Source organism: Crotalus tigris, unplaced genomic scaffold (assembly GCF_016545835.1).
Source record: "Crotalus tigris isolate CLP2741 ecotype Arizona unplaced genomic scaffold, ASM1654583v1 scf7180000018468.2839379, whole genome shotgun sequence".
NCBI classification, from domain to species: Eukaryota; Metazoa; Chordata; class Lepidosauria; order Squamata; family Viperidae; genus Crotalus; species Crotalus tigris.
The window spans coordinates 403205-419936 of NW_024097024.1; the positions used below are offsets into that span (position 1 = coordinate 403205).

Consider the following 16732-nt stretch of genomic DNA (forward strand, 5'->3'; position numbering starts at 1 on the left):
AGTTTTTTAAAGAAGTTCCTACAGTGACAAATCATATAAAAAAGCATCCAAAAACAGAAGTTCAGCAAACAGCCTTCACATGGATGTCTTACAGTCAGAGAAACATCTACCTGCAAGGGAACACCTGGACTTGCAAGTGCTGGAAAAAAAATACACAGAAACTGGATGTTTTCCTCAAATGCCTCACCTTCAGTTCTTTAACCAGGAATTATAAATATTTGTCTGCATCATTAAAAGAAAGAAGTCAGTGATCCAAGGAAGCTTAAACCTATTTTGTTCACTTCTATGATAAAGAGTTGATGACGGTTTGTTATTTCACTTCACATTACTCTGGTCCCATAATCACACTTTCACAGTCAGCAGAGATTGCAGGATCAATATTTCACAATTTAATTTCTTTTAAGTGGGAAGTGTAGTTGTGGTTTTTAGATGACTTATCTAACTTGGACTCCTTGTATCTTCTAACTAACTCTGGCCAGCTCCCAATGAAGCTAATATGTTGATACATCCTAATACTATGTTTGTAGTGATTATAGATACAAAATAAATGTTCCAATAGCCCAATTAGAGATGAAATATTATAAATGGAACAAAGCCCTTCCCTATCAATATTATCCCTATCCCTCTTTCATCATCACAGAACAGGTAAATAAGTCAGTAACTATTTTTGTAAAACAAAGAAGAGTCTAATCTTTATGAATGAATAAATGAGCAACTGAAAGGATGATAAAGAAGCTAAAAATAACAGCCTTGATAATGTTCAATGTAAAATAGGCCAGACAGAAACTCTATTCATGGATCTTGCCTGTTTCTTGAATTTGCCTAACCCCCAAAGGTTGGTAATTCTTAGATACAGACTGAACCATATTTTCTCCAAATTGTAGTTTCATGGGAGACACTATATTTAAATGACTTGGTTGGCATCTCATGCAAAATGTAATGTAACTGATATATAATTTTCTGGATGTGGTGTTTCTAGATAATAAAGGCCATTCATTTCTTAGAATATCAGTCATTTCTTTTTGTATTCATATTTTCTGTTAGCTTTTACTGTCTAGGTTGAAACATCACCTGAGAGTTATAAAAGAATGAAAATTCTCTGCAATATCTTATGATGTACCATGGGAAAGCTATGTTTTAAGGTAGCTATCTATTTGTTGACAGCTGTCTATGCATGTAGGAGGATCAGATAAAAGAAAAACAAGTCCCAGGAAAGTCACTTTTTTTTTTTACTTTAGAACACTTGTTATTACAATTGCAACCTCAGCATTGCCAGGAGAAGGTGACGTGAACTGTCTTCTCAGGAAAAGAAGGATTTTTATCAGAAACTGGTGAGTGACTGATGGACAAAATATATGGGGCTCTTCATGGAAGAGTATGATTTCTTTCTTTGGTGGAAATCCATGTTGCCAAGACAAAAATTGCTAAAGAAAAGGAAACCCAGTAGATGAATGTGTGTGCATATTAAAACTATAACAATATGGTGTGGTGAAAACTTCACAGCTTATTTTAGAGCAAAACTTCAGTCCTGCATAGGAGTGCATTTCAAACAACTGTGATAAATATCTGTATCTGTATCTGTATCTATCTATCTATCTATCTATCTATCTATCTAACTATCTTCCTTGGACTATGTAATTTTTGATGTGAAATAATCTGACAACTGGATATTAATAACAGGGATCCACTTTCTTTTCCATGTTGGATTATGGAAAGTTCTAATATGCATCCTTGTTTTCATTTGTTAACAGCCTTGTATGATTTCACTGCCTAATGATGTTGTATGTTAGAACTTGCTACTCTGAGTTTTGTAATTCATGTTTGTGTTATCAGTGACACCTGATATAGACCTGAATATAATTGTTATTATTGCTATCCTTCCTGTTCATCTATTCACATTCTTCAAAATATTTTCAAATTTTTATATGTAATTGTATTAAAGATTTTTACTACAATAGTACAAGTAAATGCAAACTAAACTCAGTCAGAAGAATAGAAATAATAAAAAGGGCAGAGTAAGAAAAAGAAATGTGTGTGTGTGTGTGTGTGTGTGTGTGTGTGAGTATGTGTGACTTCTGATCTTCATCACAAGTATAAATGCACTGAATAGCTCTTTATCCTCTGTAATATCTCTTCTTCCCATAGTCCATCCCTTCTCTATAGACAAATCCATATATCATCAACTTTTCACTCCTGGTGTCAGCAAAAAGTCTGTAAAGAGTTAGCAGACATTTATACAAACATGTCTTATTTTTAACCTTGGTCAAATAAACCAACTTTATATTTCTTTTATTCTAACATTCTTTTTTAATTCATTTAAGATGTTATTGCAGGATTTGGTCTTTCCTCAAATTTTCTTTTCCCCTATCCCAGTGTTTCTCAACCTTGAAAATTTTAAGGCATGTGGACTTCAACTCCCAGAATTCCACAGCCAGCAATGCTGGCTGTGGAATTCTGGGAATTGAAGTCCACATGCCTTAAAATTGTCAAGGTTGAGAAACACTGCCCTATCCCAAAGGCTTCCTTGAGGTTTAGCAAACCTCTTTAACTTTTCAAAGCTTTAACCAACATCTGTAGTATATCCAATGGAAATCGATCACTGATCATTTTTTTGCTTGTCATTTCTGTTTTCACTATAGACACCCTCTCTGTTTTATAATTCATACTTTTACCCCAAATATGGAATACAAAGTTATAAAAAGTGAAGGTTTTTTTTATTTCTGGTCCTAATATTTCTGCATTAAGCAAAATTTGTTTCATATCTGTCATTCCTTCAATAACATCTTTTGGACAAAATCAATCGATAGAAGCAGACATCACTGCTAACATTCTAAGTACTAATTACTGCATCTTCCTTTGAAAAGCTCCTGTAGTATTTTAAACATTATAATGTTTTTTTTAATTATTTTGTAAGACCCTGTATTAACCAAAAATCAAAGGCAAATTTACACTTTTTTCCTCTTTTCCTTTTCTGTCTGGAAACTTTAGTCCCTTCTATTGTTTTCTAATTTTTGAAATCATAAAGTGTCCAATATCTGTTATGGCTTAAGACAGACAAAACAACTTGAAAATCTGTTTATTTTACAGAATTATTTCCAAAATTGCATAGTAAAAATTTCAATATTCCCAATTAGTCTGGATCTTTGCTTATAATTTTCTTAGATCAAAATATTATTTAGTGTCAGGCACAAAAGACCAGCTCCACATATGAAAATTCAATTAAACTGATGCACAGGAATCATCTCAGCTAGTGGTTGGCAGCTGCCTAGAGTTAGATAAGAGTCAACAACACTCAGGAGGGGATTGGACTTGGTTAACTTGTGGCTATTTAGGGATTCTAGGATGATCTCCCTTTTCATTTCATCCCCAGGTTCTACCATCCTTTCTCTTACATTTAACTTTTTGCCATTTATTTTCAGTTCTTTAAATTCTTACACTTATGGTAAATTTTCTTTTGTATAAAGTAAGCTCAACATGTGACTTTTCAAACATATTCCGTAGATTTCTAATATCTTCAAGAGAGTTAAATAGGTAATTTCTAAAAATGATTAGAAAATGAGGTTAGAGAACTCAGCATCCACAATTGTGATCATAATGGCTGATTCCCTCATTTTCCAGCACTCAAACCCACTATCCTGAGGTCTCATTGTGAGGAGCAATTGTCTGGAGCACATGTGGGCAATTGCATGCATGTAATTCCCTGTCCTTATCTGTAGAGGTTTTGAACAACTGGTCATTGGTTCTTCAGAATTTGCCATAGTTCTTGTCTCTCTCTTTTTTGGGAGACATCATTCAAAAATATTTTTACAACTCAATCTAGAATACTTTTTTCCTGTCCTGTTGTGGCTCATTAACATATGTAGAATATATGGTATACTGATGAGATATACCCATCCAGCCACTGGGTGATAGGTGATAGCCACCATATTTATCAACCATGTGAACCCCCCAAAATTATAATTCATTCAATCAATCAACCATGGTAAAATAAATTAGATAGGCAAATCATTGTTTTGTATTTAAAGTGATTTTAAAATTGTTTTCTTTAAAAACAAGCTGCAAAATGTTGCAATATTAGCAGATAAACAAGGAACAAGTTCTACTCAGAGGTGGCTGTGAGAACATAATGGTTCATGCAACATATGCATCAGCTATAATTGCTTAACCATGATATATTAAATAAATAAGAATTAGCTTGCCTAACCAAGTACACAACAAAAAAACAAAGTGCATTATAGCATATTACCATATCTGAAGCAACATAGTGTCTTAGCATTACTACAACCTGTAATTCATTATTATCCTAAACTGGCTTTCTACAATCATAAATATGAGATAAAAATAAAAGTAAGAAGGAAGAAATACATTGGTAGATATATATACTGTTTGGTTCTATCTCTGAGTCATTACATTGCGTGTCTGTGTGTGGTCTTATATTGCTATTGTTGTTGCTATTATTAACACTGCCAAGACCAAGAATTAAAAACAACTATGAATAGTTTTAAAAATTAAAATTAGGAAAACAACATAATATAAAAAAGCACAATTTCTCCAAGGAAACAATGAGAGAGAAAAAATCTCTGTATAATATATATTAATTTAGAGGAGGGGGGCTTTGAATACCCTAACCCAAGGCCTGAAGAAAGAACCACATTTTTTTCACCATGCTTGAACATGGGCAGATGGGAGCCTAGCAAATTTCTGAGGAAGCTGTCCAGAGTGCATGTACTATACAGAGGAGGGGGCTGCTTCTTAGGCATAGATGACATTGCATGTTCAGTGGGACTCAGAACAAACCAACTCTGTCTGATCTAAGAAAATGGGAAGATGTTATAGGCAGAAGCATGGCTATTGATATTCTTTTTATTTTGTTTGTTTTTGCTTAAAATATCTATTTTTCCACTGAATTCAATTACACAGTCTAAATACAAATGGACTCAAAATGCTTGCCATTCTATCTTAAAAGATGTGAAGCACATGGGCATCCTGCAACATCTAATTTAGTTATATAATGGTTCTGCACTTGATCTTGATCTAGGCTTGTGGTGAGGAGAAGAATCTGAAACTATAATTACAATCATATATAAAATATGAATTTGGTATTATTTTCATTTAAGTATTCAGGCAAAGGGCTGTACCCATAATTAATTAGCTTCTCATGCAGATTAAAACTCTATGATTTAATGGGATTGCTTTGACGTATGTATAAATAAGACATGTCAGAAATGTTTAAGTAATGTCTTAAGGGGGAAAATTAACTACTTCTTTTAAGGGTTGCTGAAAATGAACATATAAATTGCTCACAAAGAATCTGACTTTGCTTTTTTTCTGTCTTAACCCATCATGGTTAATCTAGAAAGCCAAGCAGGATTAGCCTTAGTTAACATTTTAAAGAAGGATTCTCCAGAGCAGGGGTGTCCAATCTTGGCAACTTTAAGACTTATGGACTTCATCTCCCAGAATCTCTGAGCCAGCCTGGTCTAGAAAATTTATGGCTAAAGAATAGGCTAGCAACACAGTAGAAAAACAAAAAAAGACAATGGCAAACAACTTTTACAACAGTTGTGTCCATGTAATTTACTAAAAGATGAGGTTGGTTAAAAGATAACTTCAATTTTATTCTAAACTTTAGATGCACAGAGTATGAACAACAAACAGGATGAACTAGAAATTCAGGTTAATGAGGGCAGATATGATATTGTTGCCATTACGGAAACATGGTGGGATGAAACCCACAAATGGAATACACAGCTAGAGGGATTTAAATTATTTAAGAGAAACAGACCAAATAAAAGAGGAGGTGGAGTTGTTCTCTATATAAGAAATAACTACATCTCTATAGAAATAGAGCACAACAATGATGAAAACTGTCTTGAATGCATTTGGGTCAATATAAAAGGGGGGAGGGAAATGACATTGCCATAGGTGTATACTAGGCCACCCAACCAAACAGAGAAAATAGATGAACTTTTTACTAATCAGCTAACTAGAGTATGTAGAAAGCACATCACAATAGTAATGGGGGACTTTAACTACCCTTACATCAGCTGGGAGACAAACTCTGCACCAAGTGGAAGATCAAACAAACCTACCAGACAACTCCCAAGTGGAAGATCCTGACAAACCTACCAGACAACTCCCAAAAAGTAGAGAAGGGGACTAGGGGGTTAGCCATATTGGATCTAATTCTCACTAACAGAGATGAAATGATAAAATGTGTTGAAGCCACAGGAACCTTGGGAGGAAGTGATCATGCAATATTGGAATTCAACATTATGGAAGCATAAGCAATAGAACACAGTCAAGCTAGAGTCTTGGACTTTAAGGGAGCTAATTTCAATAAACTTAGAGAGGACTTGGGAAGGATTCCATGGATGAGAATCCTCAAGGGGAAAACAAGTCAAGAAGCTTGGGAAATTTTGAAAAGTGAGATAATAAAAGCCCAGTCTAGCACAATACCAACAAAGAACAAAAATAACAGCTCTCAAAAGAAACCAGCATGGCTGCATAAAGAACTTTCTGATAAATTGAAAGACAAAAGGGACAAGTATAAAAAGTGGAAAGAGGGACACATAACTAAGGCAGAATATCAGCAAATAGCCTGAGCTTGGAAAGATGAAGTGAGGAAAGCTAAGGCTCAAAATGAACTAAGGTTTGTGACCAAAGTCAAAAATAATAAAAAAAGCTTCTTTCAACATGTAAAAAACAAGAAAAAAGTGAAAGAAATGATTGGTCCATTAGTGGGTGAAAATGGCAAGAAGGTGACAAGCAACAGGGAGAAAGCAGAACTATTTAACTTGTTTTTCCCATATGTCTTTACACAAAGAGAAAAAACAGACAAACCTATAAAAATAATGCTATAAAAAAACAGAATAGAAGCACAAGTTAAGATAGGCAAGAAAATGGTAAGTGAGCTCTTGTCCAGTCTAGACAAGGTCAAATCGCTAGGACCAGATGGATTACACCACAAGGTTCTCAAGGAACTGGCATGAGATCTCAGAACCACTGAACTATATTTTTCAAAGATCCTGGAGCACTGGGGAATTATTAGAGGACTGGAAAAGAGCTGATGTCATTTCCATCTTCAAAATCAGCCTGACCTCAATACCTGGGAAGATTCCGGAAAAGATAATCAAACAGTGAATCAGTGAACACTGAAACAAAGTCATTACTAAAAGCCAACATAGGTTTGTCAAAAACAGATCATGCCAGACAAATCTTATTGCATTCTTTGACCAAGTGACAAAATTAGTGGATCAGAGGAATGCTGTGGATTGTCAGATGTCCTTCATTGTCTATATAAATGAATCCAGGAATGCAGGAACAAGGTGACCAACAGGTTTAATCTGTACAAAGTTAAAGTCAGTACTGGGAATGACTTGCTCCCAGCGCTTTACATAGACTTCCCCACCCCTGCAGTCCCACCGCAAGCAGCAAGCCAGCATCCGGTCCATGGAGGTTAAAGCCGCAGTCCAACTCCAGCCTCCCTCCTGCCAGTCCTCATGCCAATGTTTCTGGATTGTTCCAGCCTCCCACACACCAGATAAGTGCTCCACGCCACAGAGTCTCCACGGGTGGCTATCCTCCCTGCTATCGCTGACACCCTGCTGCTGCTGGCCGCCGCCCCCAACCATCACTGCCCAGCTGGTGCACCAGAATGCTCCCCGTTGCCCAGTAGGCCACCATGCAGACCAGGACAGCTGCTCCTCCTGCACGATGATTCCGATGGCCGGCTGCTTGTGCTGGCGGTCCGCAGTGTTCAGCGGTATCTCCAGCAACCAGCTGCTGGGTCTGGTAGCTGGCTGTGTTCCTGGCAGCTGGCTGCTCAGGTCGGCTGCTTGTGGTTCTCGCCCCCCCAGTGTATGTTGAGCCCAGGGGCTTGACATGGATATAATTTATTTGGACTTCAGTGAGGCATTTGATAAAGTAGATCACAACCTACTACTTGATAAGATAGAAAAATGTGGGGTAGACAGCATCACCACCAGATGGATCTGTAGCTGGCTGACCAGCTGTACTCAGTGAGTGGTCCTCAATGGAACCGCATCTACATGAAGGGAAGTATGTAGTGGGGTGCCCCAGGGCTCTGTTCTGGGCCCAGTGATCTTCAACATCTTCATCAATGATTTGGAGGGGATAGATGGGAACTCATCAAATTTGCAGATGACACCAAGCTGGCAGGAATACGCAACATTCCAGAAGACAGGCTTAAGATACAGGAGGATCTGGATAGACTTGAACACTGGGCACTATCTAACAAAATGAAATTCAATGGTGAAAAAAGTAAGGTTCTACATTTAGGCAAGAAAAACAAAATGTATAGGTATAGTAGGGGGTACCTTGCTCAATAGTAGTAACTGTGAGACGGATCTCGGACTCCTAGTGGACAATCACTTAAATATGAGCCAGAAGTGTGCTGATGCTGCCCAAAAAGCCAACACAGTGCTAGGCTGCATTAACAGAGGGATAGAATCAAGATCATGTGAAGTATTAATACCACTTTATAATGCCTGAGTAAGGCCACATTTGGAATACTGCATCCAGTTTTAGTCAGTACGATGCAAAAAAGATGTTGAGACTCTAGAAAGAGTACAGAGAAGAGCAACAAAGATGATCAGGGGACTGGAGGCTAAAACAAATAAAGATTGGTTGCTGGAATTGTGTATGTCTAGTTTAATGAAGAGAAGGATGAGGGGGCACATGACATATTGGCACCCCCAATATGTCAGGGGGTGCCACAAAGAGGAGGGAGTCAAGCTATTCTCCAAAGCGCCTGAAGGCAGGAGAAGAAGCAACGGATGGAAACTAATCTAGGAGAGAAGCAACCTAGAACTAAGGAGAAACTTCCTGACAGTTAGAACAATTAACCAGTGGAACAATCTGCCTCCAGAAGCGGTAAATGCTTCAACACTGGAAATTTTTAAGAAGAGACTGGACAGCCATTTGTCTGAAATGGTATAGGGTTTCCTGCCTGAGCAGGGGGTTGGACTAGATGACCTCCAAAGTCCCTTCCAACTTTATTATTATTGTTGTTGTTGTTATTATTATCACAATGGCTGTTCTAAATTACAACTCTAGCAGCATAAGCCAGAGTGGCCAGGACTGATGGATGCTGGGAGATGTAGTGCTACAAATTGCATAATTTATACACCAATATATTGAACTTTAAGCTAGATCTTAACCAGACATTGACCATGCCATGTCATTACAATCCAACATAAATTAGGAAGGAGACATCAATTCTGTTGATTCAAATCTCCTTCCTAATTTATGTTGGATTGTAATGACATGGCATAGTCAATCTTGTAAATATACAGTATAAAAGATTTAAATGGTGTAAACAGTGGAAGCAGAATATCAAACAAAATATGAAATCCAGCCTTGCAGTGTTGCAAAAACCTCTGGACAGTTTAGGGCTTGTTGCTGCTTTGTTTTGCCCTCTTGTTTTTGAAACGTGGCTGTTTATTGTACCTTTGTCTTTGGTCACACTATAGTAGCAGTCAGATAGCATATCTGAGCTCATTTTGCATACTGAATAAGAGGCATTCTATTTGTAGTCTAAATGATAGGTGGGATGATACTAGAACAGCAATCTTTGAAAAACTGAATATTCATTTAAATATAACAATATATATCTCATCTTGTACAAGTCACAGCTATTTCATGTTTCAGTGAAGTTCTAGCCCCAGTGAATTTGGCCTTAAATTAAGACTATAATTATAAGAATATAATTTAAAAGATAAAAGTGTAAGGTAGTAAAACTTGTGTATATTGTGCCAGAAGAAGAGACAATTTTATTTAAAATAATTGGGAAGATTTAAAAAATCCATTCATCTCAAACAATATTGTTTATGAAAGCAAACAAACAGACCAGAAGAATGATAAGGATTTAAATATATATACTAGCAGACCAAAACAAAAAGACTTATTTTACCAAATGGTGAATCTGATTTTCATTGTACCGCTGGAAAAAAAAAATTATTGGTACCTTGGAGGCACAACTGAACCTCTTGACCTTCTGGAGGGCAAGTAGTAACTTGAATTTTTTAGTCCTTTTTGCTTTGGGTGAGGGTTAGAAAAGGAACAATACTGACAGAAGATTCTGCTACTAATTTGTTTTCACCGTGAACTGAGATTTCTGCATGATTAGAAAACAGGTTGCTAGAGTTCACCTTTAGTCCCAGTCGACTATGTAGCATATATAGAACTTTGCTATAGTCAGCCAATATTTTGCTTAGGTATATATACAACTTTGCAGATCTGATCATCATAGGTACAGCTAAATTTAGGCCCATAGGTACAGTTTGAGCCTTCACAAACTGCAAGAGGCTGTCAAAATATGCTTTGTTTCTGTGTGTATTCACACTTTCTTTGCAAAGAAGGACTTTCTCTGCCCCACCGTGCATTTATTATCCATCTTGATAGCATTCTATTATCGTAGAATAGAACCGAATGGAACCCCTATGCTTGCCAAAGCTTAGAGCCCTTCTATGTCTACATTCAGTCCCAATTGTTGGGGTAGTCTGGGGGCGTGGGTGTTCTGGAAATTAATTATTGAAATGACTAATCATGTTCCAGACAAAACAAGACTATTCTATAGGTGTAGCTGCAGTGGTGGAATTCAGCCAGTTTGCACCACTTCAGCAGAACCGGTAGCTAAATTTTTGTTGCCCAGGCCCAGAATAGACTTCCAGAAGTGGCATCCACACAGAGCACATTTCCTTACAGAAATCCATGATTGCATACCTTTGTGTTTGCACAACACAATAATAGAAAAAGGAGCTCATTAAACTTACAGATTTAAGTTGCACTTAATTCCCTGGGAAATCAATTAGAAGTTAAGACATGCCACATTTGCTTTATTATTTCAAAGCAACCTAAGCCTAACTAACATAGCCTACACTTTGCCTGAAATAAGATTTTTCCACTTTGAATTAACTGAAGTAAAACATAAGGAAGTTGGCTCTATTTTATTTGTCTAAGTTTTAAAAGGGAGTGAGAAATTTTAAAATATATTTCAAATCTCCCCATTTTGGTTTCCCTTTTCCTTTCTCTATCTGTTACGATAGGTTATGATAGGTATTACGTAACATTGGCTCTTACATTCTGTTTAAGAAAGCCTTATCCCAGAAGCACACCCATAGATTTCCAAATAAAATACATCTTACATCAAACTGTTACCAAATGGCTGTGCTAACAAATCGGCACATTGAAACAGCACACTGTGTGCTGTTTTGTTTGATCCTTTAATTCAATTCTCAGTGGTGAAGCTAAGTAATAGGTTTCCAGGTAGATGATCATATGAATACAAAGTCTGTAGACTAGACTGGGAATTTGAAAAGGCAGCTAAAGGTAGCTAAAATAACCATATAGATATGTGCACAGTCGTTAGGAATCAAGCTTAATTCAAAGGTGATTTCACTTTTAAACAATGGATCTAATGCAAGGTTTACATAGATATTAGAATTAATTTTTATTTCAGTATAGATTTCTTATGGTGAGCCTGAGATTAGAGACAAATAAGTCCAATTACTTGTTAAATATACATTTCTTAACATTTACAGTTGTTCTGCAAGTCATGGCTTTGTAATTGTGGATATCAACTCAAAATATGATAGGCAAAGGATGATAGGAACTGTCTAATAACATACAGAGATCCAGTAGTTTCCGGACCTGAATTTAAAATTTTACATTTGTATGCATGGAAAATTTGAAAGCTTGATTAGTGCACTTCTATAACTATTTTTTAAAACATCAAAGTAATAATATAATTGTTATCATTTATAATAATAAGAATCAAGTGTTTTAAAGGTTTTCATAGTTTTGACATGCCCCTTAAATGTTCATAGACTAGTCAATGATATATAGTGATTTAGTGCATGATCTGGGACTATGGATAGTTCTGAAATATAATGTGTTTAGAATACAAGATGGTAAGGGGGAGACAGATATATTAAAAACATGACATCTTTTTAGAAAATCAGCACTTCCCTCAATTTGGGCACTTTGCTGCTGCAAATTTGGAAATCAATAGTTTTATAGAACTTTATATTTAATGTTTTGAACTGCTTGTTAAAAATAACTGGTAACTAAAGTAAACTTAATTTTCAACAAACTGAATAGACTAATGAACCAAAGGTTTTTTTTTACTAGAAATTTCATCAATCCATAAGTACAATTTGGTTTTTCTTCAGACCAAAACTATGCCTCTAGGAGAGAAAACAGATCACAGAACTTGGTATCTTTGTAATTAATTTCAAAGCATTTGAAAACCTGCCCAGATTATATTTCTTCATAAATAAATATGAACGACAGAGGGAACAGAGAGAGAAAGGGAGTCAAGCAAATAGCAAATCTAGCTTCTAGGAGAAAGAAATGTTCATTAATCATTATGATTGGGATAGATCTTTTATCAAAAATAAAATAGGAGTTTTTAAAGAGGAGGACATTGTTTTGCGTTTTGGAAAGATCTGTAGTATTTCCAATATTCAACAAACAATAAAAAGATAAAATAAATAATATTTTCAAACTCCCACATCTGTAAAGACTGCTCATATATAAAACACCTCAAACAAATGTACATATTTACTGGCACTGTCTCACATTTGGAAGAAGGTAAACTCTAAGCAGCAATCATCTTAAGAAATATTGAGTGCTGACCAAAAGATAATATTAAAACAGTCCAAAACATTCCTTATTTCTCAATTAAAGTTGAAATCCACAAAAAAATCTACAGTACCTGAAAATGCCAACCCATGCTGATCATTATATAAATAAAATGACACATCTATACACAATGGTATACAATTAAAGGTTAAAAAAAATTCTAAAAGATGGATGAGACCAGAGAAAATTTAAATAAATAGTAGAATGGAATGGGATATACCAAAGTGGGCATATTAGAAATATGAACACAAAGTCCCGTAACATTTTGGTTACAATATAGATTTCTAAAAATATTAAAATGAAGCCTAGGATAACAGGTTGCTATAAAATTAAAATCAAGTAAAAGCTAGCATAATCACTGAATAGGATGATCACATACTATACCTCGGCAGCCTCTGAGCAAACTGGCCCAAACAAAGCAGAAACGTTTTCTTTTTGAACTTGATTGATGAAAGCTTGGAGGGACTTCTTAGCATCACAATTGCAGTCACCATATACATACTCCAGTTTGTAGTAGTATAGATAAGATGGATCTGCATTGACTTTATTAATGGCAATCTCAAAAGCTGAGGTTAACCTTTGGGCACTTAAAGGATGGGAGATATTGCAAGGAGCCTGAAAAGCTACTATGAGTTTGGGCCTTTCGGTACCAAGGATTGTATTACAGGTACTCAAATATATAGTCAAAGGAACAAAAATGATTGAACTATAGTAAAGGGAAATTGAATACCATGAGTATTTGCTAAAGTACTGCAGCATTATGGCAAGAAATATTATGATACCCTTGTAGACCTCTCATTGTTCTTTCTTTTATGTTGTTTATATTTGTGCTTTAAATTATGATATCAACACCTTTGTCATGCATCAAATGGTGCTAATTAACTGAATCCTTGATCACCATAGTAGCTAGTTTCCTTGCAATAGCATCCTTGTGTTTGGAGGAATAATTTACTGCAAATCCTTGAATTTGTTTAATTCTGCCTTAGTATGATACAAGAAACAAATCATTTTAAGTGATTGATGTACAAAATCATTTCACTTTTGTGTATGGTTGTTATTTCATAAATATGATGAAAACATATTTTTGAAATCTTGGATGTAACATGAACAAAAGATTTTCACATAGCTGAATGATCCTCATACTGTCCCTAATCAAATTCTGATAGTAATACACCAATCAGTTATCTTCCTTGAAATCAAATTTAAATCAAATGTGTGTGTGTGTGTGTGTGTGTGTGTGTGTGAAAGAGAGAGAGAGAGAAAAAAAAGAGAGAGAGAGAGAGAGAGAGAGAGAGAGAGAATTCTTAGAAAAGATTTGTCTTTCTTCTAAATGAACTCTAACTACAAATTTAATTTATGATCAATGTTACTGCTTACAATATCTTGTCTTTTGATCTTTAACCTTTCCTGGGTATTTTTCATTTTAAACAAACTGAAAGAATTGGAAGTATAATATGACTATAGTTAGTTAGCAAATAAAAATTGTTTGCTTCCCTTGATCATGTATAATTTCTTAGATGTGACAGTTTATTTACAGCAGGAATAGGCAAACATTTTAGACTGATCTGAACATTTGAAATTTTAGATAGCATGTTATGTATATTCTAAGAAAATGGTTGCCACAGGATAGAATTTCTTATTAAAATATTAAAATAACACCAAGTGATGGAAAGACACAACTAAATTTAAGAAAAGATAAACTGGTGAGGTGGCTACATGCAAATTCTCTCTGCCCTGCCCAGGTTTCTCTACCTCTCTACCCCTCTACCCCAGGCATATTCCCAAACAAAATACTGGGCTGAAGCCCTGAAATGTTTTTATTTTCTAAGAAGGGCCCAAAGACATTTTTGGAAATAAAGATGATCTTTGACTGCCACATTGCTTTCTTCAACATCCCACCTTTCTATTTGTTATTAACTTCAAGAACCTTTCAAAACAAATGAAGGGGGGAAGAAGACTGGTAACCATCAAGGAATATTGATTCCTACTGGCACCATACTGTATCTCAGTATAAGAGGAGTTATCAGAGTCCCATATGAATAGAATTGGGACTGAGGGTGAAGATTACAAGTCCTTGCTTAATGATCAGTCACTTAGTGACCATTCAAAGTTATGAAGGACCTACTCAGAGCTACTTATGACCCAGGTCCAGAGCTTTGACCCAGTTCCAGAGCTTTGACCCAGTTCCAGAGCTTTGACGACCACACACATCCTGCAGTCAGATCCCGTTTGGAGCTTTTGGCAATTAGCTCACATTTACAGCTGTTTGTAGCATCCCACAGTCAATAGGCTGTGATTTTGATAGTTTTTGCTGTTTCCAGCATTTATTTCTAGTTTCTGGCAAAAAAAAAAAATGCTCTTTGGGAAAACAGATTCTTTTAATGACTGTGGCATTCACTTAATGACTACAGAGTTCACTTAATAACCACCACAAAAAAGACCATAAAATTGAGCATGGTCACATGGTGATCTGTTTAATGACTGACACAACTTACAACCATAATTCTAGACTCCATTATGGTCATAGGTTGAGGACTACCTGTATATGCCATCAAGTTGTTGTTGACTCTTATCGACCAAATAGATAGACTTTTCCATGATGCTCAGTCCCTACCATGGTCGTTCGGCTCTTCCAATGGTGCATTCATCAGTGCTGTAACTTAGCAACCTGATCATTCTCTTCTTTCTTTCTCCTTTCTCAGCATTACAGACTTTTTCAGAGAACTAGGTCTTCACATAATGCACCCAAAGCCTGGTTCTTTGTGCTTTTAGTGAGAACTTTGGGTTGTTATGTTTGATGTTCCATTTGTTTGTTTACTTGGCTGTCCATGGTATTCCCAGGAGTTTTTTCCAACACCAAAATTCAAAAGCAACAATACTCCTTCTATTTTGCTTCTCCAAAGCCCAACTTTCACTTCCAATCAGAGGGAATACCACCTGGTATAATAGGCAAATCTGAATATATGTGGTGGAAAGTAGTTTAGAATTGCAGGAGGGAGAGGCCCTTTGCCAGACACCAAAGAGACAGTGAACCTTGGAATCTTGGGTGTACAGGAACAGGGGGAAGATGGACCTTCCCTAGCAAATCATAGAGTATATCTAATGGTTAGGCAGATTGTTGTATTAGTCTGGCAAGATTTCTGTCAATAGGTGAATGCATTAACAAAAACTACTCAGAAGTAGCTCCATGTGTTCTTGGTTCCTTGAGTCTAACAATATGTCTAAGACTGAATGTAAGAACTGAGTCAGGTTTATAAATAACAAAGAAGAAGAAAAAGCTAAATGGCCAGGTGCTAAAACCTAGGAAGACCTCACTTCGAAGAGATTTTACATTTATATTAGTTTGTTTGTTTGTTTGCTTGCTTGCTTGCTTGCTTGTTTGCTTATTTATTTATTTAATTTGTATAGACATCCATTCTAAAAACCAAATATACAAACCTAGACAAAGATTGAAAATCCAACCTCAGCAGCATCTTCGATACCCTGGGAACTCTAGGCCTGGCAATATAACCAGATATTGAGAGTGTTCCAGAATGTTAACAGGAATGGAACTAATTTAATTTTGGGGGAAGAATGTTCTAAAAGGTAGGTGCTCTGGCAGAGAAGACCTGGACCATGTGACCACTAAACATATGTCCTTAGCTGAAATGCCTATTCTCCTTTGCCAGATTTAATGGGGCAGGCTGATGTAACTGGGGAGAGGTTATCCCTCAGATAACCTGATCTCACGCTTTGAAGGGCTTTAGAGCAGTGGTTCTCAACCTTTCTAATGCCACAACCCCATAATGCAGTTCCCCATGTTGTGGTGACCCCCAACCACTTATACATCACCGGGTGCCAGTGCCATGGCCAAAGAAAAGGGGGAAAAGTGGCGGACAGCCTTGTTTGGCGACCCCCGTGAAATGGTCGTTCGACCCCAAATGGGGTCCCGACCCACAGGTTAAGAACCACTGCTTTAGAGGTTAAAACCAGCACTTGATTTCAATATAATGCAGATCATAAATCACACATAATTGCCCAATGCTTCTGGATATTCCTCAAGGGCAGTCCCACGTATAGCATATCA

At 36.3% G+C, this 16732-nt stretch overlaps 1 protein-coding gene across 1 annotated transcript in view; it reads right to left on the reverse strand.

The window, feature by feature from the left end:
* LOC120312242 (guanylate cyclase 2G-like) overlaps positions 1-13179 on the reverse strand; it is a 42519-nt gene extending 29340 nt beyond the window's left edge. Inside the window, exon 1 of the mRNA XM_039352658.1 lies at positions 13051-13179. The gene's annotated coding sequence lies outside the window, so the exon portion shown is untranslated. The remainder of the gene's footprint in view (positions 1-13050) is intronic.
* Positions 13180-16732: the final 3553 nt, after the last annotated feature.